General features: G+C 39.9%; 1 long non-coding RNA gene across 1 annotated transcript in view; it reads left to right on the top strand.

The window, feature by feature from the left end:
- Window positions 1-19,044, top strand: part of LOC100519118 — a 113,551-nt gene extending 94,507 nt beyond the window's left edge. Inside the window, exon 3 of the long non-coding RNA XR_002340462.1 lies at window positions 18,806-19,044. This is a non-coding gene — a long non-coding RNA (uncharacterized LOC100519118). The remainder of the gene's footprint in view (window positions 1-18,805) is intronic.

The raw sequence follows: 25,016 nt of genomic DNA, 5'->3' as shown, positions 1-25,016 counted from the left end.
CTCCTTCCCTCCCTCCCTTTCTCCTTTCTTCCCTCCCTCCCTTCCTTAATGGAAGCTGTATATATTCTCCTACTCACTAGGTCTACAATGTGGGAATATTACTACCAGGTGAACAGTGGAACAGTAGCACACAGATTGCATTTTTATGATGTGAATATCGATTTGGTTCAATGAAAATATGTATAGCCATCATTACACTCAAATCAGTCCATCTATTTATATATGTTTTTCCTTGCACAGCTGATATCCAAGAGACATGTGTTGGTATGACTCTACTGGCTGCAGCCATCTTCTGTCATGACTAACTGATGTTGCACTGATTGTGGAATATTTTAAATATCATTCCTGTATATGTATATTCACAACATTATACATCTATCCATCTATCTCTATAAAAATATTATATCCATGAACTCAGAATCATATAATTTTAGATTTTAGAGCTATGCACTTACTCTGAGCCACACCAAGAGAAACAAATGATCATTGGCAACATTTGGAAACCAGAGAGCTTTTGTGGCTTACCCAAGGAGAGAGAGACAAAAAGAGGCAGAATCAAGCCTATAAGCCGTATCTGCCATATCTCTAGTTAAAGGGCATTCTGCTTTCTCTCAATAACTTCCATTGAAGACCAAGGTTTGAAGAAAGATAAATATGTGTACATATTTGGGTAAGTTGCCCTCTACCTTTTAATGGACCTCAATCATTTTTATTTTAAGCTTTTGTTTTTCTAACTGACCTTGGTATTTTAACAATAGCTAGCAACAGTTAATATAAGTACTTTAGTGTAAAATTTTCCCCTCTTTTCTCATTTTCCAGCATCTTCTCCCTGGCTTCTGCCTTTTAACCTTCCTAAAATTCCCATTCTGTGGAAGATATCTTTCTGGCTAAAAATTCTCCCAGACCTGTCTTGGTCATCCTTCTCTACTTAAATTCTTAAGCCTGTTTTTTTCCCATATGGAACAGTAATGCTTTCTTCTTTTTCACATTCACTTCCATCTATGCTCTGTACTTTCTTTCCATTATATATTTACTTAAAAATAACATATACTTCACTTAGTATGAGAGTCTCTAGTTCCATCCATGTTGCTGGAAATGGCATTATTTTGGTCTTTTTTATGGCTAAGTAGTATTCCATTGTATATATGTACCACATCTTATTAATGCATTCATCTGTGATGAACATTTAGGTTATTTCCATGTCTTGGCCATTGTGAATAGTGCTCCAGTGAACATATGGGTACATGTATTTTTTCAGGGAAACTTTTGTCCAGATATATGCCAACAGTGGGATAGCTGGGTCATTTGGTAGTTCTATAGTTAGTTTTCTGAGGTTCCTACATACTGTTTTCCATAGTGGTTGTACCAATTTATATTCCTACCAACAGTGTAGGAAGCTTCCCTTTTCTCCACATCCTCTCCAGCATCTGTTATTTGTTGACTTGTTAATGATGGCCATTCGACAGGTATGAAGTGATACCTCATAGTTGTTTTGGTTTGCATTTCTCTAATCAGTGATGTTGAGCATTTTTTCATATGTTTGTTGGCCATCTGTATATCTACTTTGGAGAAATGTCTATTCAGGTCTTTTGCCTGTTTTTCAATTGGGTTGTTGGCTTTTTTGTTGTTGAGTTGTATAAGTTGCTTGTATATTTTAGAGATTAAGCCCTTGTCAGTTGCATTGTTTGAAACTATTTTCTCCCATTCTATAGGTTGGCTTTTTGTTTTTCTTATGGTTTCTTTTGCTGTGCAAAATTTGTCAGTTTGATTGGGTCCCATTGGTTTATTTTTGCTTTTATTTCTGTTGCCTTGGGAGACTGACCTAAGAAAACATTTGTAAGGTTGTTGAGAATGTTTTGCCTATGTTCTCTGCCAGGAGTTTGATGGTGTCTTGTCTTAGGTTTAAGTCTTTGAGCCATTTTGAGTTTATTTTTGTGCATGGTGTGAGAGGGTGTTCCAGTTTCATTGAAAGAGAAAGACAAATACCATATGATATCACTTATATCTGGAATCTAACATATAGCACAAATGATCCTTTCCACAGAAGAAAAAAAAAAAAAAACTCATGGACTTGGAGAACAGACTGGCAGTTGCCAAGTTGGAGGGAAGGGGTGGAGGAGTGGATGGACTGGGAGTCTGGGTTAATATATTCGAACTACTGCATTTGGAATGGATAAGCAATGAGATCCTGCTGTATAGCACAAGGAACTATACTCAGTCACTTATGATAGAACATGATGGAGGATAATGTTAGAAAAAGAATGTATATGACTGGGTCACTTTGCTGTACAGTAGAAATTGACAGAATACTGTAAATCAACTATAATGGAAAAAATAAAAATCATAAGATAAAGACACAGTGGCATAGGCAAAAGAATAGACAAATAAAACAGAAAAAAAGCATATTATGGTTAAATTGGCATATTTAACATTTCCTTTATTAATGCTCCTCTCCTAAATGTTTGCAGTCTGTTTTTGTCATGGATTGATTTTGAAAGACATTAGAGATACAATATTGCAGTTTGTCCCAGGAGTAACTTTTAAAACTACATTTAAGGAAATATAAGAGTTCAGTAAGAAGTGTTTCTTCATGTACATTTCCCAGTCTGATAATTGAACTGATTTTCTAGTTACAGCAGATTCCATAGCCCCTAAAATCTTTTGGTTCTGAATGGAATATTTTCATCTTGATAAACCTTATGATTTCATTCAATTTTGGTACCCTTCCCGTCAATCTTCTGTAGTCTTAAATCACTATCAAAATGTTTATAAAGAAACACATTTTTCTCCTTTTCATTTTGGGAGATAGAAGATGAGCAATTCTAAGTTATTAGCAACATAAGGAGGGCTATGTCTTAGGGAAGGAACCTGTCAGGACTGTAAAAATCATACTAAATTCTATGTGTTAGGAGGGTTCTGCCACTGAAAAAGATGAAGCCTAACCTCACCTCAAGGAAGGTAGGGCTGTCTAACTTTGCTTCTAAACATAAATTAAACAAGTTTAATAACACTTTTAATGATGCTGTGAATCCATTTGAAACTACAGAGCTGTGGTTATAAAGGTGTGTTTATTCATCTGACATTTAAATTCTTACATCTTAGTAAATTCTGGGCCATGTGAGAGAAGTAGAGAACATGCTTCTTGTACTTAAGGATATTGTTTCTAATTTTGCAAAGAACTTATTTAAATTCCTAGCATAAACACATAAATGCTGGAGTTTTCTGGTAGCTCAGAGGGTTAAGGATCTGGCATTGTCACTGCTGTGGCTCAGGTCACTGCTGTGGTGTGGGTTCAATCCCTGGCCTGGGAATACCCCCTCCCCAAATTACACAACACACACACACACAGACATCTAAAAGTACATACAAAATCATCATATCAACAACCTAAGTGCTTGCTAAATGCGAGATAATACACTGTCAGCCTGGATCATAATTTTTGCCTTTTCCTGTCTTTGTGATAGAGGCAAATGTTTATTGAGTGCCAACAGATTTTCAGATACCATTTCTTATGGGTTGAATTGTGTACCCCCCCCCCAAACACATATCTTGAAATCCTAACCCCCAGGATCTCAAAATGTGACTTTGTGTGTGTGTGTGTGTGTGTGTGGTGTGTGTGTGTGTGGTGTGTGTGTGGTGAAACAGGGTGGTTGCAGACGAAATTAGCTAAGATGAGTTTATATTGGAGTAAGGTGGGCCCTTAATCCACCTTACCATTGTTCTTAGAAGAAGAGAAGAGAAAGATACAGGCAGAAGATGGTTGTGTGATGACAGAGGCAGAGATCGGAGTGATGTGTCTATAAGCAAAGGGACACTGAGGACTGCCAGCCAACACTAGAAGCTGGAAGAGGCAAGATGGATTCTCCCTTATTGGTTTTGAGGGGAGCATGGTCCCACAAAAACCTTAATTTTGGGCTTCCAGCTTCCAGAACTTCAAGACAATACATTTATTTTAAGCCACCTAGTTTGTGGTCCTTTGCTGGCAGCCCTAGGAAACTAACATAGCATCATATTTAATCCTCTCAATAAACATGAGTTAGATAATACCAGTGACCTCATTTTACAGACTAGGAAATGGAGTTATTTGCTCAAAATTATATAGTTGCTAAAGGGACAAGAGTAGAACTTGGATTTGAAGCAAGGCTGTGTAATAACTGTTATCCTTAACTATCACCTTCAGTGCCTCCCACAGATGCAAGAGCTGACATTCTTTCCCAGTGCCAGTTACCAAAAGGTCATCGGCTAGGCTGCACCTGCTAATGACATGGAGTTGTCGGTTGTGCAAGCTATTCCAGTGCAGCTTTGCAATATACGAGCCTAACTGCTCAAGTGATGCACTTCCAGGGCCAGGGGTTTTTCTTCACTATTCCATGGGAATTGATTTTTCCCTCTAATAACTATCTAAAATATGTTAAAATAATTTATAGAAAAAAACATTTCAAGAAAAAAGCCTTCTCATGTGGAGAGTTTGTTATTTCTAGAAACAGATAACTTTATTTTAAAGGATACAGCTAGTCAATCCTGTTTTTTAGAAAATCTTCCTCACTTCTCAGTAAATATCCAAACATAATTTGGCACATTCTTCATAAGCTAGTGGAGTCTCCATGTTGCCCTGCAAGGAAGACTATGTCCTGACTCTGCCCTTCACTCAGACCCACCATTTCTTTCTTTTTTTTTTCTTTCTTTTTTTTTTTTTTTAGGGCTGTGCTGGTGGAATATGGAGGTTCCCAGGCTGGGGGGTCGAGTCAGAGTTGTAGTTGCTGGCCTCTGCCACACCCACAGCAATGCCAGATCTGAGCTGTGTCTGTGACCTACACCACGGCTCATGGCAGTGCCGGATCCCTAACCCACTGAGCAGCGAACCTCATGGTTACTAGTGAGATTCATTTGCTCTGCGCCACAATGGGAACTCCCAAGCCCACCATTTCTTTCTTTCTTTCTTTCTTTTTTTCCTGTCTTTTTGCCTTTTCTAGGGCCGCTCCCGCGGCATATGGAGATTCCCAGGCTAGGGGTTCAATCGGAGCTATAGCCTCTGGCCTACTGCAGAGCCACAGCAACGCAGGATCCAAGCCACGTCTGCGACCTACACCACAGCTCACTGGCAACGCTGGATCCTTAACCCACTGAGCAAGGCCAGGGATTGAACCCGCAACCTCATGGTTCCTAGTCGGATTTGTTAACCACTGCGCCATGACGGGGACTCCAGGCCCACCTTTTCTAATGTTTCCCTACCATGTAAATTTCTGTGTGCTCCTCTTAATTCTCAAACTCTTGGACATACTTCAAGGACCACATGAGGTGCAACCTCCTCCATTCAGCCTTCGTCAGTCTTCTCAGCCCAGGGGCTTCCCCTGCCTTGATGCCTATAGTGTGCTAAAATACGTATCCTTAAAATGCAAATTTAAGTCCTAAACCTGGACCTATGAATGTGACCTTATTTGGGAATAGGATCTTGAAGACTTAATTAAGGTAAGGACCTAGAGATGGGATCATTCTAGATTTGGGGTAGACCTTAAATCCAATGACAACTATTCTTACAACTGATAGAAAAGGAGAGGACCCAGAGACACACAAACACAGTGTGTGTCTAAAAAAAAAGAGGAAAAGGCCATATGAAGAAGAAGATGGCGAGTGGACAGTAGCCACAAGTTAAACCAAGGAATACCAAGGATGGCCAGTAGCCACCCAAATATAGAAGAAACATGGAAAAGATTCTCCCTTGGAACCTCCAGAAAAAAACCAACCCTGAAATCACCTTGATTTCAGACTCTGGCCTCCAGAACTATGAGAGAATATAATTCAGTTGTTTTGAGCCACCAAGTTTGTGGAAATTTTTTCCCAAAATTGTCACTGTGGTAGTTAAGCAGTCATAGTAACAAGAGGCAAGGCGACAATTTATTTCAGGTATCCTAAATTATTTTGATGCTGTGGCACCACTGTTTACAAAACCATTTATCAAGCATTCATCAATTCTAGTATAAGAATATTAAAGCAGCTCAAGGTGCAAATTTATCTTGACTGGAAATAATGGCAATGTTATTTTTCTTTATTAATTGCTGCAACAGAACACAGACATATGATGCATTGCTTCCTCCTTCTAAGTAAGATTATTTTATTTTACTTTTTATTTTTTGGCTGCACCTGTGGCATGTGGAAGTTCCCAGGCCAGGGATCCAATCCATGCCATAGCAGCAACCTGAACTACAGCAGTGACAATGCTGGATCCTTAATTCATTGAGCCACAAAGGAACTCCCCAAGTAAGATTATTTTAAGTTTAAAGAACTGAGTAGAGGGAGCCATATTTTTTATATACTTTGAGGTCTTGAACTTGAAATATTTTTCAGTAGAAAACTGGGAAGAATGATGTTACTTTCCACATTCAAAATTCTTTTGTGCTTTTTATTTTATTTTTATTTTTATTTTTTTTGTCTTTTTGCCATTTCTTGGGCTGCTCCCGCAGCATGTGGAGATTCCCAGGCTAGGGGTCCAATTGGAGCTATAGCTGCTGGTCTACACCAGAGCCACAGCAACGCGGGATCCGAGCCTCGTCTGCGACCTCCACCACAGCTCAGGCAACTCCGGATCGTTAACCCACTGAGCAAGGGCAGGGATCGAACCCGCAACCTCATGGTTCCTGGTTGGATTTGTTAACCACTGCGCCATGACGGGAACTCCTTTTGCGCTTTTTAATCTTAAAAAGAGTGTATGAAAAAATTCTTGTTGAATAGTCAGACGATACAGAAGTACTTGGAGTAACAAATGAAAAACCAAAACTTTGTTTTTATGAGTATGTTCTTTTCATGTATTATGGATACAAACACTTGTCTGTTATTTTTGAATATTTTCTGCTACTCTCTCCTCCCTCTCCTCTTCTAAAACTATCTTCGAGTTCCTGTCGTGGCTCAGTGGTTAACGAATCGAACTAGAAACCATGAAGTTGTGGGTTCGATCCCTGTCCTCGCTCAGTGGGTTAAGGATCCGGCATTGCCGTGAGCTGTAGCGTAGGTCAAAGATGCGGCTTGGATCCTGTGTTGCTGTGGCTCTGGTGTAGGCTGGTGACTGCAGCTCTGATTAGACCTCTAGCCTGGGAACCTCCATATGCCACGGGTGTGGCCCTAAAGACAAAAAAACCAAAACAAACAAACAAAAAAACACCTTTCTTTGTGATACCTTTTACCTTGTTCATGTTTTTGCGTAGTCCAGTTTCTTAGACTTTTTCTCTATGGTTTCTTGGTTTTGTGTCTTGCTTAGAGAGACCCTTCCCATCCAAAGATTTTAAATCTTTCCTCATTTTTTTTTCAAATTCTTTTATGCTTAGATATTTAATTTTATGTTTGGTGCAGAGAAGGGATTGAATTCTCCCCCAACTCTAAGGTATAATTATTTGTCATATTGTGTTTAGAAAAGTCCCTCTTTCCATATAGATATTAAACATCAACTTCACCACATATTTCATTATGGAAATGGAATACCATGGAGTTATCTAAAGGGCAGTTTCTCAACTCCCTAGTCTCTTTCACTGATCTGTGTTTATATGGCTCTGTGCCAACAAATTCAACGCTTTATTATTGGGGTTTCATAGTGTATTTGAATAAATGTTAGGGTAGTTTCTCTTTTATCCTTTGTATTTGCAAACATTTCCAGATATAATTGAGTATTTTTTTCTTTTGGATGAACTTTAGAGTCAGCTTGTTAAATTACATACACAACAAATGTCTTGTTGGGATTTTGAATAAAATTACATGAATTAAATTAATAGCAATGCACTTGGAGAAAACCATTAAGAACAAGGTGGGCCTCTGTATTTATTCGAATATAATTTTATGTCCTTCCGTTGAGTTTTCTAGTTTTCTTTTTATACTTTTTGAACATTTTTATAGGTGTCTTCCTATATATTTTATGTTTCTTTTGTGTTATAAATGGTAGCTTTTATATTGTATTAAAATTACTGATTAGTACAAGTATATCACAATGTTATAGATGTTTTTAATACTTATATATGCCTATGTTATTAAACGCTTTAAAAAAACTAAGTTTTTTTTAATAGATTTCTCTTGATTTTCTAGCTAAGCAACCATAATTCTTTGTAAATAATGAGTTTGATCACTTTTCTATAATCTCATTTATTTAATTATGTAATTGTGTTGGGCATGATCTCAGGTACATGGTTGAATAGCCCTGGTAAGAGTGGACATTTTTGTCCTATTCATGACATCAAGTGGAATTATTTTCACTGTGTTCACAGTGGGTATGATATTTGTTGTCTCTTTTTGGTAGATATCCTTTATGAATTAAGAAAATTTCCTACTTGATAAGATTTTTTTTTTTTTTTTTGTCTTTTTGCTATTTCTTGGGCTGCTCCCGCGGCATATGGAGGTTCCCAGGCTAGGGGTCGAATCGGAGCCGTGGCCACCAGCCTACGCCAGAGCCACAGCAACGCGGGATCCGAGCCGCGTCTGCAACCTACACCACAGCTCACGGCAACGCCGGATCGTCAACCCACTGAGCAAGGGCAGGGACCGAACCCGCAACCTCATGGTTCCTAGTCGGATTCGTCAACTACTGCGCCACAACGGGAACTCCGATAAGATTTTATTTTAAATTATTTTTAGTCAGAAAGAGGTGTGGAACTTTACCAGATAATCTTGGGCTGTATAATCAATGACTCCTCTTTTTTTTTTTTTTTTAAATCTGTTCTTGTAGTGAATCACATCGATGGATTTATTAGTGTTAAGTTATCCTTGCATTAAACTCTCCTTTGTTAGCATATTAGTTGTTTTTAGTTGCAAGGAACAAAATCCACTCATGCTAAGTTGAACAGAAAAGCAACTTATAGAAAGCAATCAGAGAACTCCTGGAGTATCTGGGAAGTTAAAAGAATTAGGCTTGTAGGCTACAGAGTCCAGAACATAGCCTCACATTATTTCATAGAACTGGCCCGGCAGAGCTACACTGCAGAAACTGCAGAACAGCGATGTCATGACTTTTATCACCTAACCTGGTCAGCAGATACTCCCTCTTGCCCCAACATCTTTGTGCTTGGATGCAGCCTCTGCTGTCCAACCAATGGATTCTGAGCAGTCCCTGCTTTTCATGTCAGGTGCTTCTAACTCAAAATCTGGAGTGGTATCAGATGGGCAAAGCCCAGGTCATGTACCTTTCACTTTAGCTTTGAGGGAAATTGGGAAAGAAAATATGTTGGCATGGGAATCATTTTGATGGGAGATTGGGAATTCCCTAAACAAAGGACAGACTGTCAGGTACAAGTCACCCAGAAGAATGACTAAATGTCCCTGATAGTTCTGATGTGTTAAAAATAAACTGTTGGTTTCTGTTAGATAATATTTTATTTAGGATTGTTACATCAATGTTTTTAAATGAGATTATCTATAGCATTCTACTTTTGAGCCACCCTTATTTATTTTTTATATGAAGTTAGGCTGTTCTTATAGAATGATAATGTGAAGATTTTCATGCTTTCTATGCTCTGAAAGAGTTTATATAACATAGTAATTACCTACCTTTTATAGGTTTAGTACAATTTATAAAACCATCTGGGACTAGAGCCTATTTTTAGGAGAGAGCTTTGACAACTCTTGCAATTATTTTTTTTATAGTTATTGCTATATTCACACTTTTTACTTCTTTCCGGTTCAGTTTGGTGATCTATATTTTTTTTCCTCTTTTTTTTTTTCTTTTTTGGCCTCCCTGTGGCCTATGGAAATTCCCAGGCCAGGGGTCAGATCAGAGCTGCAGTTGCGACCTACATCTCAGCTATGACAATGCTGGATACTTTAACCTGGGGATCTAACCTGCATCCTGGCACTGCAGAAACACTACCAATCCCACTGCACCACAGTGGGAACTCTGGTAAGCTATATTTTTAAGAGAAAACAATTTAATCTATATTTTCAAATTAATTCTTATTAGAAAGTTCAGTATTCTTTTAAAGTATAACAATCTCTGTATTTGTAGATACATCTCTTTTCTGATTATGAATGTTGTTTATTTTTTTTTCATTTATTCTAAGCAAAAGATTCAAAGCTGTTATTTATTTTCTGGGACTTTTCAAAGTGCTTATTTTGATTTTATTGATCAATTTTTTGACTTTGTTTTCTATTTCATTCTTTTTAATCTTTATGAATTCTCTTTTCTTCTTTCTCTGAAGATAGTTTATTATTGTTTTTCTAGCTACTTGATCTGAGAAATTAACTTATTCATTTTTTCCTTAAAATTATAAATTGTATCAAGCAAACAAATAAGTTTAGAGGATATGTCTATATTCTTCATACAACTCAGACACATCTTAATATTTTGCCAAATTTGCCTTAAGAAATAAAATATTTCAGCTATAAAGTTCCTTATATATCATTCATGAGAAAAAACTATCCTAAACTATATATTTATCATGCTTTTCTGTTTACTACATTTCAAACTTTATATAATTGGATCCAATGGTGTGTATCTTTCTGCAAACTGGTTTTGCTAACACATTGTTTAAGATTTATCTATCAAAATAAGTGTATCTATAGTTTATAAATTTGAGCTACTATATAGCTTCTTTGATGAATGAGTCAAAAATTTTTTATAACATCATGTTGCCAAATTTAAGGAAGAAATGGTCTACAATGATCTACAATAATACTAAAAGGAGCAGAAGAAATGATGTAGAAAGAGATATTAGAGTTCAAATATTGCTATGAGGGTGTAGTTAGAACTTCAACTGGAATAATGTTTGGAAATCTTTTGCTGATTCTTTGACAAAAGATTCAGAATTTTTGTGGGATCCAAATGGAAACCTCTTAGGTAATGTTATTAATATTATTAAAGTTTATTTTTCCCTCAATGGTTACAGATTGTATAAATCCTGTTTTTCAGTTTAAAATTAGAAAAATAAAAATAATTTCAAAAAGGTTGGATTTTCTGAGGTTAGAGATGACTTAAAATGATACTGGGAAGTCCATTCAACTTTTGTCCTTTCAGCATATGATGAATACCAAATTTTCATCTACCTACTTTCATCTACCTAGATTTTACTTTTTTTTTTCTCTCTCTCTCTCTCATCTGTTACATTCTACCTTAACTGAATATAGGACAGAACTAAAATATAGGCTGGCTTGATGTTCCCTGTTCTAAATTTTAATATGGAATATGTCTATTTTCTCTTTAGTATAAAAATTGCTTTTTGATGGATTTTTACTTAGGTCAGAAACCTCAATTTAAAAATGTGTGTGTGGGGGTCCTTCTCATCTGATTTAAGGATTTGAAACTAAAATAAATCCCCTGAAATTGGTAGCTTTCTGTACTGTTTCACAGAAGCCCCGTTCTGCAAGGCTGACCTAAGCTAGATGGTCTGTCTGCATCCTGGCATCAAATCTTTCATTAAAAGCATTCTGCAGTATCTCCACATCAAAATTTCATACATATTTTAAGATTTCAAAACAACTCTTTGTCCCTAGGATTATTAAGAATGGATTATCTTTTTTTTTTTGAACTTTAGTCATGTTATTGTAGACCAAAAAAAAAAAAAAAAAAAAGAAAAAACAAACCAACGCTATGCTGCTAAAACTGGAAGACTAAGAAAAAATGGTTGACACGCGGAGAATGAGCTATCGTATTTTGAAATGTATTAAAGTATATTTCACATTTGAAAAGAAAATCTAAATGAAAAAGTTAGTTTCCGAGGAAGAGGGTCAAAGAATTCCAAGCGAATCTCTGCCGTTCATGAATGTTCCTCTGAAGAGAGGCTAGTGTGTGAGAGGCTGGAGAGGAGGCTTCTCTGTACTTTCTTGGCAGCAGACTGGACTTGGGAAAGCTCAGGAATATAGCCTGAAGTTTTTACTCACTTCTTTGGGACTTAAATCCTGGCGTTGAAGGAAACTGCTGAGACTTTTTAAGTTATGCCTGTGTTGAGGGTTTACTCTGTGTCAGGCAGCCCTCCTGCTACTTTCTGGGTAAACTGAAGAGATATGGGCCCTGCCCCAAAAGGGACTTCCTGTCTGAACCATTAATGTGTTTGGGTACAGCAGGAGTCTGTTTTTATTTTTTTCAGGGCCTCACTTCACTGGCAGCATGTCAGCAATGAGGGATCCAAGCCGTGTCTGCCACCTACACCACAGTCATGGCAACGCTGAATCCTCAACCATTGAGCGAGGCCAGGGATCAAACCTTCAACTCATGGTTCCTCGTTGGGTTTGTTACCACTGAGCCACAACAGGAGCTCCGTATTCTCTGTCTTTAGTGGCCTTTCAGAGACAAACCCAACGAGCATGACCCAGTTAATAGCAGTAAGACAGTCAGCTAGGCAGGTGCATGATGTGGGCTCTTCCTGCTCCCCCGGGCAGCAGACAGACGCTGGAGGGCAGCTGCATGTTGGAGAGCTGAGATCTCATCCACTGAGTAAAACACAGTTAAGAATAACAGCAAACACTCGCATAGCTCTTACTGTGTTCTAGGCGTAAATAATATCATATGTGCAATTAACCTGTTAACTCCACACCACAACCCCATGAGGGAGATGCTAGAGTTTGCCTTCCTATCTTAATTCAGGAGCCAAATAGATTCAAAGAATGTGTGATGCCCTCTTAAATAATCCCATTTTAGAGATGAAGAAACTGAAACATGCAGACATTAGTGACTTGCCTAAGCTGACGTGGCTGGAGAATTGAAGATTCAAATCCAGGTATATGGCTCTAGAATCTGTGCTCTTAACTACTGCACTACATAGCCGCTCATTCCTTATTTATCCCAATAATACCTCTATGCTAATAAGACTTTGAATACTGACATAGATCTCAACATTTTTATGAGAAAACCTCTGGATCCAAGATAATCTTCTATTGATTGAGGGAGGGCCTGAGCATGGCTCCAGCTGCAGGGAGAGTGTCTATGCAAGGAAAGGACCCAGGCAGGGCTGACTCTCTTCAAGCCCCTCCACCAAAGCACACTGTTTACATTTCTGTCAGTACATTTAGCCACACATTAAATGTATTTACTCATGTGTCCTCACCTCTTACCAGAAAGAACCCTAACCTTGGTAGCATTGTGATACACATAAAGTTCCACGCTTCTCTTCCTCTCTGTGGTCCTCTCCCATCTGATTTGGATGTGTTTCCTTGGGAATGACCTCTCCCTGCTCCAGAAGCTCATAGAAAATCCCAGCCTATAAGGGAAAGCTTCTTAAAACCCCATGACAAGCAAACATATTGATTTTTCCCCTTTTATTTTCATGTTGCCATGGTGTCTCTATATTGCAGAGAATTAGAGAATCTTGAGAAAAGTCTCATAGCATAGTAAGAATGTGAGTTAACTACCTCAATATATGTTATTCCCTTGTTACTTAGTAATAAAGCTCCCAGTTTATAACTGGGCACAGGACGGTCTAGAATAAAGACTAATTTCTCTGGCCTCTTTAGGCGGTGACTGTGGTCATATAACCAGGTCTAGTCAATGCTATGTATACGGAAGTGTTAGGTGCAACTTCAGGAAGTTTCCTTAAAGAGAGGGAGTATGTCCTTCTCACATTACTTCCTCCTGTTGATTGGGATGGGAGCTCAGCAGTCATCCTGGACCGTGAGGTGGCATCTATGTCTTGAGTTCAGTGGAGCAATAGGACAGGAGACTTGTGGTTGTGGAGCCACCATTCAGCTCTGGATAGTTTACCTTCAGGCTTTAAGAGGGAAAGAAGTAAAATCTTAACATTTTATTTTATTTATTTATTTATTTATTTATTTATTTATTTATTTTTGTCTTTTTGCTATTTCTTTGGGCTACTCCCGCGGCATATGGAGGTTCCCAGGCTAGGGGTCGAATCGGAGCTGTAGCCACCAGCCTAAGCCAGAGCCACAGCAACTCGGGATCCGAGCCGCGTCTGCAACCTACACCACAGCTCACGGCAACGCCAGGTCGTTAACCCACTGAGCAAGGGCAGGGACCGAACCCGCACCCTCATGGTTCCTAGTCGGATTCTTTAACCACTGCGCCACGACGGGAACTCCTCTTAACATTTTAAAGTCACTATAATTTTACATTTACATTTCTTATAGCTATGCCTAATTCTAACTAACATAGACACACACGAAGTTTACTCTCTACGCATATCCTGGTGGCAGTACTCGCCTGAATATTTACCTGTGTCCCCTCTCCCCACCAACCACTGTAAGTCTTCATTATTGAACTTCAGACACACTTTTCACTCAAGTTTACTTATTCAATTCCTCAGAAAGGTCCTGACCTAGAATTGGCTGATGCCTTAGGAAAAACAAGGGAATTTTGAATGGGATGGTAAGGCTCTCTAATTACTTGTTTTTTCTTTTTTTGCTTTTTTAGGGCCACACCATGGCATATGGAGGTTCCCAGGCTAGGGGTTGAATCAGAGCTATAGCTGCCAGCCTACACCACAGCCACAGCAATGCAGGATCCCAGCCATGTATATGACCTTCACCACAGCTCACAGAAACCCAGATCCTTAACCCACCAAGTGAGGCCAGGGGTTGAACTGGCAACCTCACGGTTCCTAATTGGATTCATTTCCGCTGAGCCACGAAGGGAACTCCAGGATCTCTAATTACTAAGGAAGGTTTGTTACTGTTATCCTATGGATATTGTACAGTTTATTTGGAGAAGGGAGGGGTGAGGAGATGGGGGGACTTCGTGACTCCTTTGCCTTAAGGGTTATTTTTTCTGTTGTAACAGAGGGCTGTGTGAACTGGAATCCTCAAGGTGAAATGATAGTCATACATTATCTCTCAGTCTTTTTGAGTGTTCTGGTTCATAATCCCTAGCTGTCCAGCTTGTTGGCCAGGGTTCTGACTCCAGAGCATGGCCCAACTTTTTGATCTCCTAGATGTCTGTATTTCCTTCTTTATCTGGTTTCTTCTACAGTAGAGATCTTCAACCTGGGAACATGCACCCTTAAGGCACTGACTTGAGGTAAGAGGAGCCTGTGAAAACTTCTTGCATTAAATATGGACTTTTATGGATTTGTGCATGGATGTATTTCTTTTTTAAATTTCTTTTTAACTGAAGTATATTTGATTTATAGTGTTTTCTTAATTTCTGCAAAGTGACTCACATGTGTACATTCCTTTTCTTTTTTTCTTTTTTTTTGTCTTTTGTCTTTTGTTGTTGTTGTTGTTGCTATTTCTTGGGCCGCTCCTGCGGCATATGGAGGTCCCCAGGCTAGGGGTTGAATCGGAGCTGTAGCCACCAGCCTACGCCAGAGCCACAGCAACGCGGGATCCCAGCCGCGTCTGCAACCTACACCACAGCTCATGGCAACGCCGGATCGTTAACCCACTGAGCAAGGCAGGACGAACCCGCAACCTCATGGTTCCTAGTCGGATTCGTTAACCACTGCGCCACGACGGGAACTTCCTACATTCCTTTTCTTATTCTTTTGCATTATGGTTTATCCCAGGATATTGAATATAGTTCCGTGTGCTATACCGTAGGGCCTTGTTGTTTACCCATTCTATATGTAATAGTTTGCATCTATTAACCTTAACCTCCCAATCCATCCTTCCACCAAACCCCATTTCTCTTTTTTCAAGGTGGAGAGTCTACATTTTATTAAATTCTCAGAAGGATTTCTACCTATGAAAAGCAACCCAGTTTTATATTCTGTTCATTTTTAACCTCTAGAGTATGGTAAGTAAGGTGCCTTAAGTTCTTTTTTAGAAGGATACATAATAAAAAATATATAACCGTAACTTACTTGAAGGATTCATCATTAATTCCTTGTGTCAGACAGACTCTAATGTTGTGCTAAGGGTTACATTAACTGTCTCTGCTGAACATTAAATATAACTTCCCCATTCATTTTCAGGAATGTTTAAAGTGATTTTGATCTAAGATGATATCAATCTGTAAGCATCTCTGGTCTACCTAATGGGTGAAGAATTTTGAAGTTTAGGCTTGAGGGAAATGGTGGGAAAAGATAGAAGAGAGAGCCTAGGAAGATGACATAGATTTTGAAGGAGGGAGTGATATTTCTTCTGAAACAGAAGTCACGGTGGAGGTAAAGACGGATATTTTGCTGTGGATACCAGCTGAGATGAGGGAATTTACAAGTGATAGCTCAATATTTTCAGGAAGGAAAGAAGTAAAGGGAAGGTTTCAAGTCATTGGTGTGAAAAAGGCAGGAACTGGGTTTAGTTCTGATATGAATGCCCCACTGAGGTGAGAGGACTCAGTCGAAGAGTAACAAAAAAAGCTGGCTGGCCAATTCAACTGTTTGACAAACTTCTATGAGCATTACCATGCTGAGGTCCTGTGTAGACACAGGCTCAGAGAAGATACAGTCCCTTTCCTTGTGGGTGTCACCATTGACGGGAAAGCTGCCATAGGGCCCAGCTGGAAGCAAAGGGAAGTGAAACACTACCATAATCACATGGCAGTCTTCAACCTTGTGTGTTAGACTTAGGAGGAGAGGACATTAAGGTCTCCGCAGATTCAGGTTGACTAAGGACCTTATGGCCATGCAAGGCAATAATGATCTTATGAACATAGCATCCAGAGTAGGGAAGGAGATGTGGGCCTAAGGGGGAGCGCTACTCCTGTGTGGAGGGGTGGAATAGGTGTGTGGAAAGGTGGTGCCACCTTGCAGGGGGCCACCAAGTTAGAAATATGCTAAGTGGTAAGGGGCCCCACAGTTAAGCTCTGATGGTGGGTCACTGAGACAGTGTGTAGGGACATAGACAAGCAAGAAGTGTTCCAAAGATGTAATAAGGGCTTACACATGTCATAATAGGATCTAAACAGATAGGTCGTGCAAAAGGGTTGTGGGAGTTGGCTTCCCCACAAATCTAAGAAAGATCAGAACATGTAAGGTCTTGCTCACCCTTGAAAGTCTCTAAGTATAGGAATACTGATTCTAGAATCATCTCCATTTATATTGGCTTATCTTTTTGAGACAGTTGTTTCTGAGCTGCCTTACTATGAAGATTCATTATCTTTTCTTAGTTCTTCTTTTCTTTGGCCTCTTCTCTACAGCAGGTAAGACTTTAGCAATAATAAGAGAAGAGTTGACGCAAATGAGCAGTCTATATGAAGTGACCCAACAACTGTTCATGGCCAACGGTACTTTGTGGGGATTCAAGGAATATTTTGAATGACTGAATCATTGTTTCTTTACAAATAACCCCTTGGGAATAAGATAGGATTTGGAGAATTCCAGGAGTCCCTTTCTTTTTCATACCCAGTTTCTTATCTCAGCTATGAAGTAGAAACTTAGACCATGTCCAAGGGGAAGTTTTACAAATAATGATTTTGAGAGCTTGAATCCAGGTCCTTAGAATCCCAGTACACCAAGCAAATTTCACTTCCACTCCTGTGTTTCTCTGCCCACTGTAAGGAAGGTACAAAGAGTGTCTTTTTCACAGACTTTATCGTGACCCTTAAATGTGTTAATCTGTATAAATGGCCTTTAAGAAGTACTTGACAAATAGCGCTCAAGCAACAGTAACTACTATTATTATAATTATTATAATTTTTCTTCTTTATTTATCCCCATTAGTAATTTTCCCTTTCAGTTCAGGATATCCTCAATCAGAATAAGCTCAGAAGAAAAAAATCTGTGCAGTTATTAGAGTTTGTCTTTAGAACTCAGGTGCCCATGAAATGATAAGGCCTTGATAAATTTAAGAATGGAAAGGAAGGGATTGGGGAGAGAGATAATATCAGGAAGATAAAAACACTGATGGTGCAAAGGTGAGAAGAAGGCAGGAGAGTCAGTGTTGGCACTGGGGATCAGGTTGAGTGATTTAGAAAGCCCTGGGGCCATTAATAGAAACGTGAATGCAGGGAAAGAGGCCTGGTTTAGGGATGAAGCCAGTTAAAAAGATTTTAGAAATGGTTACTTTGAAGTGACAGTAAGACATGCAAGTGGAAATAATCTAGACAAGTGGTGATAGGAAACTAGGAGGAAGCTTGTGGCTGAAGGTAAATGATGTGAGACCTTCCAAAGAGTATGATGCTTGAAGTTGCATGAATAGATGACTTCTTCCAGGGTAATTTTCCCTCTCACCTCCCCTGTTCTCTCAGGCATGTTATATTCTGGGCGTAGTAATGAAAAATACTGTGTATTAGTGGAGGACAAAGGCAATGCAGGAAACTATCATTCTATTTTTTTTTTTTAACCTCCTCACCCCATCCTCCTCCTTCCTACGCCTTTCCCTTCACCTCCTCTCTCTTTCTCTTTATTTTTTCCTGGTCCTGAACATACAAAGAAATGTTGTGCATATGATAAGCTTTTTCTAGCTAAATAATTAAGAGGACGACTCAAGCAGAGGAAAATCAGTTTAGTGAAAAGTAATTTGGAACAGCAGTGATATTGGGTCCTGAAATGATCCCTAGGTGGCAGCTGAAAGTGGAGGGGAGGGGAAGTCCTTGATGCGGGTTTCAGTGAGGAATGGAGTGGTACCTCCTGAGAAACTGCACCTATGCCTTAGGTCCCTGTTCTCACCTGCTCAGAGTGGCAGGACATCCAGCGTGATGTGATCTTCTAGAAGGTCTAGAGTTGGCCTTTCTCCTAGGATTCCCATAATGCTGGGCTTATTCAGTCTAAGGGGAGGGTGGTCAGTCTTCTATACCAAGTCAGGAGCACCTGCAGTCTCTGTCAACTCCCTCTAATACATATTTTTAAAATCTGATTAAAAACTATCTTGTTCCCATGGGCCACGGTCACTGATAATTCCACAAGTCTTTATATTCAAAGTCTCTGCTAGAACTCTGTGGAATATCTGCCAATAAATATAGTCTTCTGTTTTTGCTTACCTGTCTATTTATATACCTGCTTATTTTTAGGAACCGAAAATGCTCATGTGGCCACTAGCTTTCTAGAGTGTAAAAATCAAACATTGTGTGAATCTTCAAATGAAGAAGAAGACTGCTCTCATGCTAAGAAGGAGGTTGGATTATGTGTCTTGCGACTCAGAAAACAGACAAAGCAAACAGCCTTGAAGAAATAGAAAATTAGGAAGACATGATGATCAATTCCCTTATTAAAAAATAAAGTCAGTCTTCCTTTCTCTTTTTCTCTATGGTAACATTTATTGACAGCTTAGACAAAAGTTTATCAAAGAATTACAATGACAGCCAACATTTCTCCTTCAGTTCCAGCAGATCAAAGGATATAGATTAAGAAAACGGGGAGTTCCCACTGTGGCACAGTGGTTAAGAATGTGACTGCAGTGGCTCAGGTTGCTGCAGAAGCTCAGGTTTGATCCGGTGGCCTGGTGCAGTGGGTTAAGGATCCAGTGCCTTGGATTCAATCCCTGGCCTGAAACATCCATGTGCCACGGGTATGCCATTCTGTCTGAGTTGGGAGAACAGTTTGGGAGAATGAGAGGTGGGAGAAGAAAGATCTGAAGGGGCATCTATAGTGTGCGTATGAGATACAGAAAGGGCAGGTGGGAGTGGATATTATTAAATGTTACTGTAGATGATGAAGTCTTTCCTTCTTGTTTTACACATTTTGGTAAGGTCTTCAGTCGCTTTTTTTTTTTTTTTTTTGCTTTTTAGAGCTATATCTTTGGTATATGGAAGTTCCCAGACTAGAAATAGAATTGGGGCTGCAGCCACCAGCCTATGCCACAGTCACAGCTGTACCAGATCTGAGCTGCATCTGTGACCTATACCAGAACTCACGGCAACACCAGATCCTTAACCCGCTGAGCAAGGCCTGGTATCCAACCCACATCCTCATGGATACGAGTTGGGTTCATTTCCACTGAGCCACAGTGGGAACTCCCTTCAGTTGATTTTAAATGATTATTTTTTCCTTAAAAATCTTTGACTGTAACATGTTAGTGTTTGTAGCTTAAACTGTGATTCCTTTCCCTGACTTTTTATGCCAAATCCCCAAACACTCCTTGGATCTTGTAAAGTGTTTCTTTGAGCCTGGATTCCTTCCCACTGCCTCTGGTGCCTCTGATGACCATACTGTCCATAGCAAATAGAATTTCCTGCTGCTGAGCCAAACAGGGCTGGCCTCCCCAAGTACCTTATCCACCAATGTTCACTGATTCCACTACACCAGCTTCTCTCTGAGCCTGCTCTCTTTGCTTTTTAGAAAAGAACGTGATTGAACATATCTAATTTGGGTAAAAAAGACCTCCTACATATGCAGAAGTGTCTGTACTTTAAATAGAAAACTTAGTGCTTGTAGGTGAATTTCAGACTGTGTAACTGAAGAATTTCAGTCAAATATAGGTCTATCTATCAGGGTTCTGGTGGGAAACAAATGAGACATTCAAGAAAGTTCCCAAAGGTCTGGGCGGGGCTGTGGTCATCAACCAGCACTGGGGCAGCAGGGGCTGGGGTCGGTGGGGGGTGGGGTGGGGGGGAAGCAATGTGGGAGGAAAAGCCTTTTGCTGACGTGCTGCACCTGAAGCCCCACAGGGGGGGGGGGGGAGGGGAGGAGGAATTCCCGAATGCTGGAAAGGGAATAGCAAAGGAAAAAATTAGCAAGGGAACAACAGTGATTTGTCTCATTATTAGCAGAATAGGAGGCAGCAGTAGGCTGCAAAATGGAAATATTTGTCCTGATTGCTTAGAGGAAGGCGTTTTTTGTTTAAGGAATTCAGGGTGGCCCCTGCAGGCCCTGCCTTTGGGGTCTAGGTGGCCTCCTAGAGGGGCTCTGTCCTTTCTCAGGGTCTCCCCTCCCCAGGTGATCCGGGGCCCTAAGATCCCTTTGTGATGCTCTGAAAGTGTCCAGGAAGGGGACATGAGGGTGACTCCCTTCCACTCTCATCCTCAGTCCTCTCCCCGGCCACCACCGGCCTGCAGACCAGCCCCAGGGGATCAGATGTCCCTGTTTAGCAGGTCATCAGTCTCAGAGTGGTGAGCAGGATGCCACGTCTGTGGCCCCTCACAGGGCCCTGGTCGGCCAGTACAAGCGCTCCTGGACGAAGGTAACGGGGTTGGACCCACAGGGCTCTGGTGGGAAGGCTGGGTCCCCAGGTGGGGTGAGGGGCGAAGGTTGGGTCAGGTTCTGCTCTCCCAGTTTCCACAAAGCCCTCCCTGCCTATCACGGAGACTAGAGCCCTCTTCTCAACAGTCCTGTGTGCTTGAGAGACACTGGTGCATCAAAAAAAAAAAAAAAAAAAAAAAAAAAAAACAGGTAAAACACGCTGTTCAGCTTCTCACTGCTGTAACTGCATCATTTTCTGTGTTTTACTTGTCTCCACAAGGGCCCTTTCACCCTCTAGTACCCAGAGATGGTTGTGCTGGTTTTCCAATTGGCTTTCCAGTCTCAGGCTGGCTTTCAAATTTATTCTTCATGGTCCCACCACAGAGGGGTGGGTATGTATATATGTGTGTGTGTGAGAGAGAGAGAAGGAGGAGGGGGAGGAGGAGAAGAAGGGAGGGAAGAAAGGAAGGAGGGAAGGAGGAGTCTATGGCTTATTTTTATTTGCGCAAGTGGGCTGAATTTTATATGCACAGACTCAGTGTTTCCTGGTGTGTGTACCAAAACAGGACCTGAGTGTACCCGTAGTGTTACCTGAAGACTCTGGGAAATGGTTTTGGAAATTCCCACGAGCCTTGCTTTTGTTGGCAAGCCGGGGCACGCCAAGGTCACAGCCCCTGCATCAGCTGGGCTGATAAATTAGACTCTTCCTACCACGGCTGTGTTGTGCGCTGGGTGAGGTTGCAAGTGGTCCATTTCTCACCGCCATCTCCCCAAACAAACCAATGAGCATCCAAAAACAAACAGTAAAAAGGAACAACAATAGCAAGAAACAGCCAGGCACAATATTGATAATTAATGCTTACAGGACATACTCTATCACCTATGTGAGTAAGTAGCATCTATCGCTCGTGTACAGAGGAAGGAACTGAGGCGCCTGAGAGGTTAAAGAGCCTGCAATGTTGTAAAGGGTGAGGCCAGGATTCAAATCCAGGCAGGAGCTTTAAACCATTTTCCAAAGAAAGCAACTAGAAGCAGGGGTATAATTTGAAGGTATGAACTTGAAGCAACATATCACGATAACTGCTGGAATAAGATCATAGGTGGCAAAGCCAACTCGCTTGACTGAGGAAAAGTTGGGAGTCCTTTAATTTCTAGACAAGGAGACATGTTGGCCTTTTAAGTGGAGCTGTAGGGAGCTGGAGACAGCAATCTTTCTGGAGAGCTGTTTTTCAGTCTGGGTCAAGAGATTTTAAATGCTCTTTAACCTTGTAATTCCATTTCTAGTCTTATAGAAGAAGAAATAGAATAAGACAGAGATTATGGACAGAGATTAGGAGAGAAGTGTATTTACTGCCTTTTTTTCCCTTTTAGTTGCTATCCTCTTGTATCTGACCGTACATAGAGTTCCTCACTCTTCTCATTCTCTTTCCCAAGGCCCTTTCATTTGCCCATAATTTCAGTTACCTTCTCTTTGTAGAAACTTGCAAATTTTCTTCTCGCCTCACAGCACAGCCAACTGACTAGCGATACTTCTATGTGGATGTTTCAGTCGTTTCAAAATCAGTAGTCCTGAATCAAACTCATGTTTTTCAACCTGGTCTTCTTTCATGTTTCCTATGAAGAAGCAACGTCATTCCTATGCTAAAGAGGTATCATCGCTCTTAAAATAAGGCTCTGCCATGGTAATTATAAATGTGAAAATCAAATTCTAGAAATTAATATGAACAAGCCTGACAGTTTATTTAATTTTTTCCTTCCAGTTTTAGGTTGTTGACTATTACACTGAACTATGGGACGTTCTAGTCCAAGTGGACCCTGACATTCCTTTAGCCCATTTTTAATTTTCTTGCCAAAAAGTCTTATTTTGGGTAGTAATAAAATGATGCTAGAAAACAGAGTTGAATATCTGGAATGAAAATGATTTATGATTTTCATTACTGTGTTTTGTTGCTTATTATTGCCCTAAGTAGTATTTGGTTGTGGGTACAAAGTACGGTTCTTTGTGATTTAGAAAAACCTAGTGAGACTGGATCAGTGTAATGATTAGGCCTTACCTAAAGGATATTTATGCAGCATCATTTTGTTGGACTCACCTTTGCAAAGACTAGAGCAAAAAGAAATCAAATGAGTAGACAGAAAAAACAACTCTCTCCGCTGTGCTCATAGAGGGTACCACCTGACGAGGCTGATAAACATATGGACTGCAGTGCTGAGAGCACCTGTCCCCTAGAGCAGTGCTTCTCCACGGGGCTGCACAGTAAACTCACCTGGGGAGTTGCCCTGCTTGCACATCAGGATCTCTGGGGGTGTGATTCAGGTTGCATATTTTTTAAAGCTCCTCAGGTGATTTTAATGGGCATTGAAGTTAGAGAATTAAGTATAATGATCAGCCTGCTAATGGATTTTATTCTTTTAAACTTGAGAAAAGTCTTTTAAATATGAGCCTGAATTGAGAACAAAATGCACATTTTATCACGGGGATCATAGCAGCAGAGTCGAAGTTCTTTTTAATACTGTCTCTCTGAGAAGGGGAAGACTTCGCAACCAAGTGTGCGCCTTTGCGGTAAGAAGGCCATATGTAAAAAGATTCTCAAGTCCCTGTGATATGCCAAAACCCAATTCCTTAGATGGGGGGAGGAAACATCTGAGAAAAACTTGATTCTTGGCAGTGCTCGTCCACATGACTTGAAACCTGAGCATGATAAGAAGGCTCATCAAATTCTGTTGTCTTTCCTGTGGAACCACTAAAGCTGCTAATTTTACAAGCACTGACTGCTTTTTTTTTTTTTTTTAATCTTTTTTGGTTCCAGATGCTTTTCATTTATTCACATATTCAGGTTGGAATTACTCTTCTGATGAACTTATTTCCTCACTCTCGAAGATATTGAAGAGGTAGCACTAAAGCTACGTCAAGTGCCTGAGTGTGCACTTTGAGGGCTGTGTCTGAGTCTCTTCTCTGAGGATACCCTTGATTTTCGCCAACCCACTCTTCCCTCAACATCTTAGCGGTGCTCAGCTCATCCTCCTCAGAAAACTACCCACTTCTGAGCGCAGTAGCACAGATGCGGTTTTGGTGCTTTTGAGTTTAAGATTGGTTTTCAAAAGCTCATTGAATCAAGACAGAACAAAGCAGAAATTAGCCCCAAGGCATTTTCCACATTAAGCTTCCTCCTGTCCTCCTACTGTCAAATGGGCTTTGGACAATCTTAACAAATCATTTTCTAACCCATTAATTACTGAAAATTATTAATTCGTGGTTTTGAGCTCCTCACTTTTATTAAATACCATTAATTTCATTGGTCTAATTTTTTAGGAAAGAATAACAAACCCATCTAAATTTATTAGGTGGCACATATTTAGGAGGTTTTTTTTAACGGTGCTGAAGCTGTAGTTTCAATCTGTGAAATTCAACATGCTTTGCAAATAATTGGTTTCTATAAATATTATTCCAAGTATGTATTGGCAATGATATCTGATAGAAATATTGTAAAACAATAAAAATGGCAACTGTCATGCTTAAATAGAAAAGATTATTAGCCAAAATTATTTTGGATCATATTATCAAAACCATCTTAGGCCTGACCAACATTTGAATAAATATTTACACATGAAGAAACTCTGCTTGTTGCATTTCTGGTCAGATTTAAGGGTTCCTTGCAACCTGGCTTTCTAGTCGTGGTGATAAGGGACATTTTTCTGAGATCATTCTTGCCTTTGATGCTGCCTCAGAAAGCTAAGCTGTCACTCAGACATCCCCACCTTTTTTTATGCCTTGGTCATACATTTATCTTGAATTTCCCTAACCATTTTCTGAATTAGTTTATATTTTTAGCTTCGACTACAAGTTATAGTGTGGGAAATCAAAATGTGCAAGTAATACCTCTTACAGAAATTACAGACACCAGCACTTTCCCAAGATTTATGCGACCTCTGAAAAAGTACACCATGATTTAATGAGTTACTTGTAGATTTTTGATTTTTATGAAAGTAATACTTGGGTTGAGTGTTTAAAGTCAGATACTACTGTAAGATTTTTGTGGAACAAAAAGAGTAGCCCTCGGATATATTCCATGCCAACCCTGGTTCCTGTGCTTAGTCTTTTAA

Source organism: Sus scrofa, chromosome 18 (assembly GCF_000003025.6).
Source record: "Sus scrofa isolate TJ Tabasco breed Duroc chromosome 18, Sscrofa11.1, whole genome shotgun sequence".
Classification (NCBI taxonomy): domain Eukaryota; kingdom Metazoa; phylum Chordata; class Mammalia; order Artiodactyla; family Suidae; genus Sus; species Sus scrofa.
The sequence above is the reverse complement of the archived record's forward strand: the minus strand, read 5'-3'. Positions and strand labels throughout refer to the sequence as shown.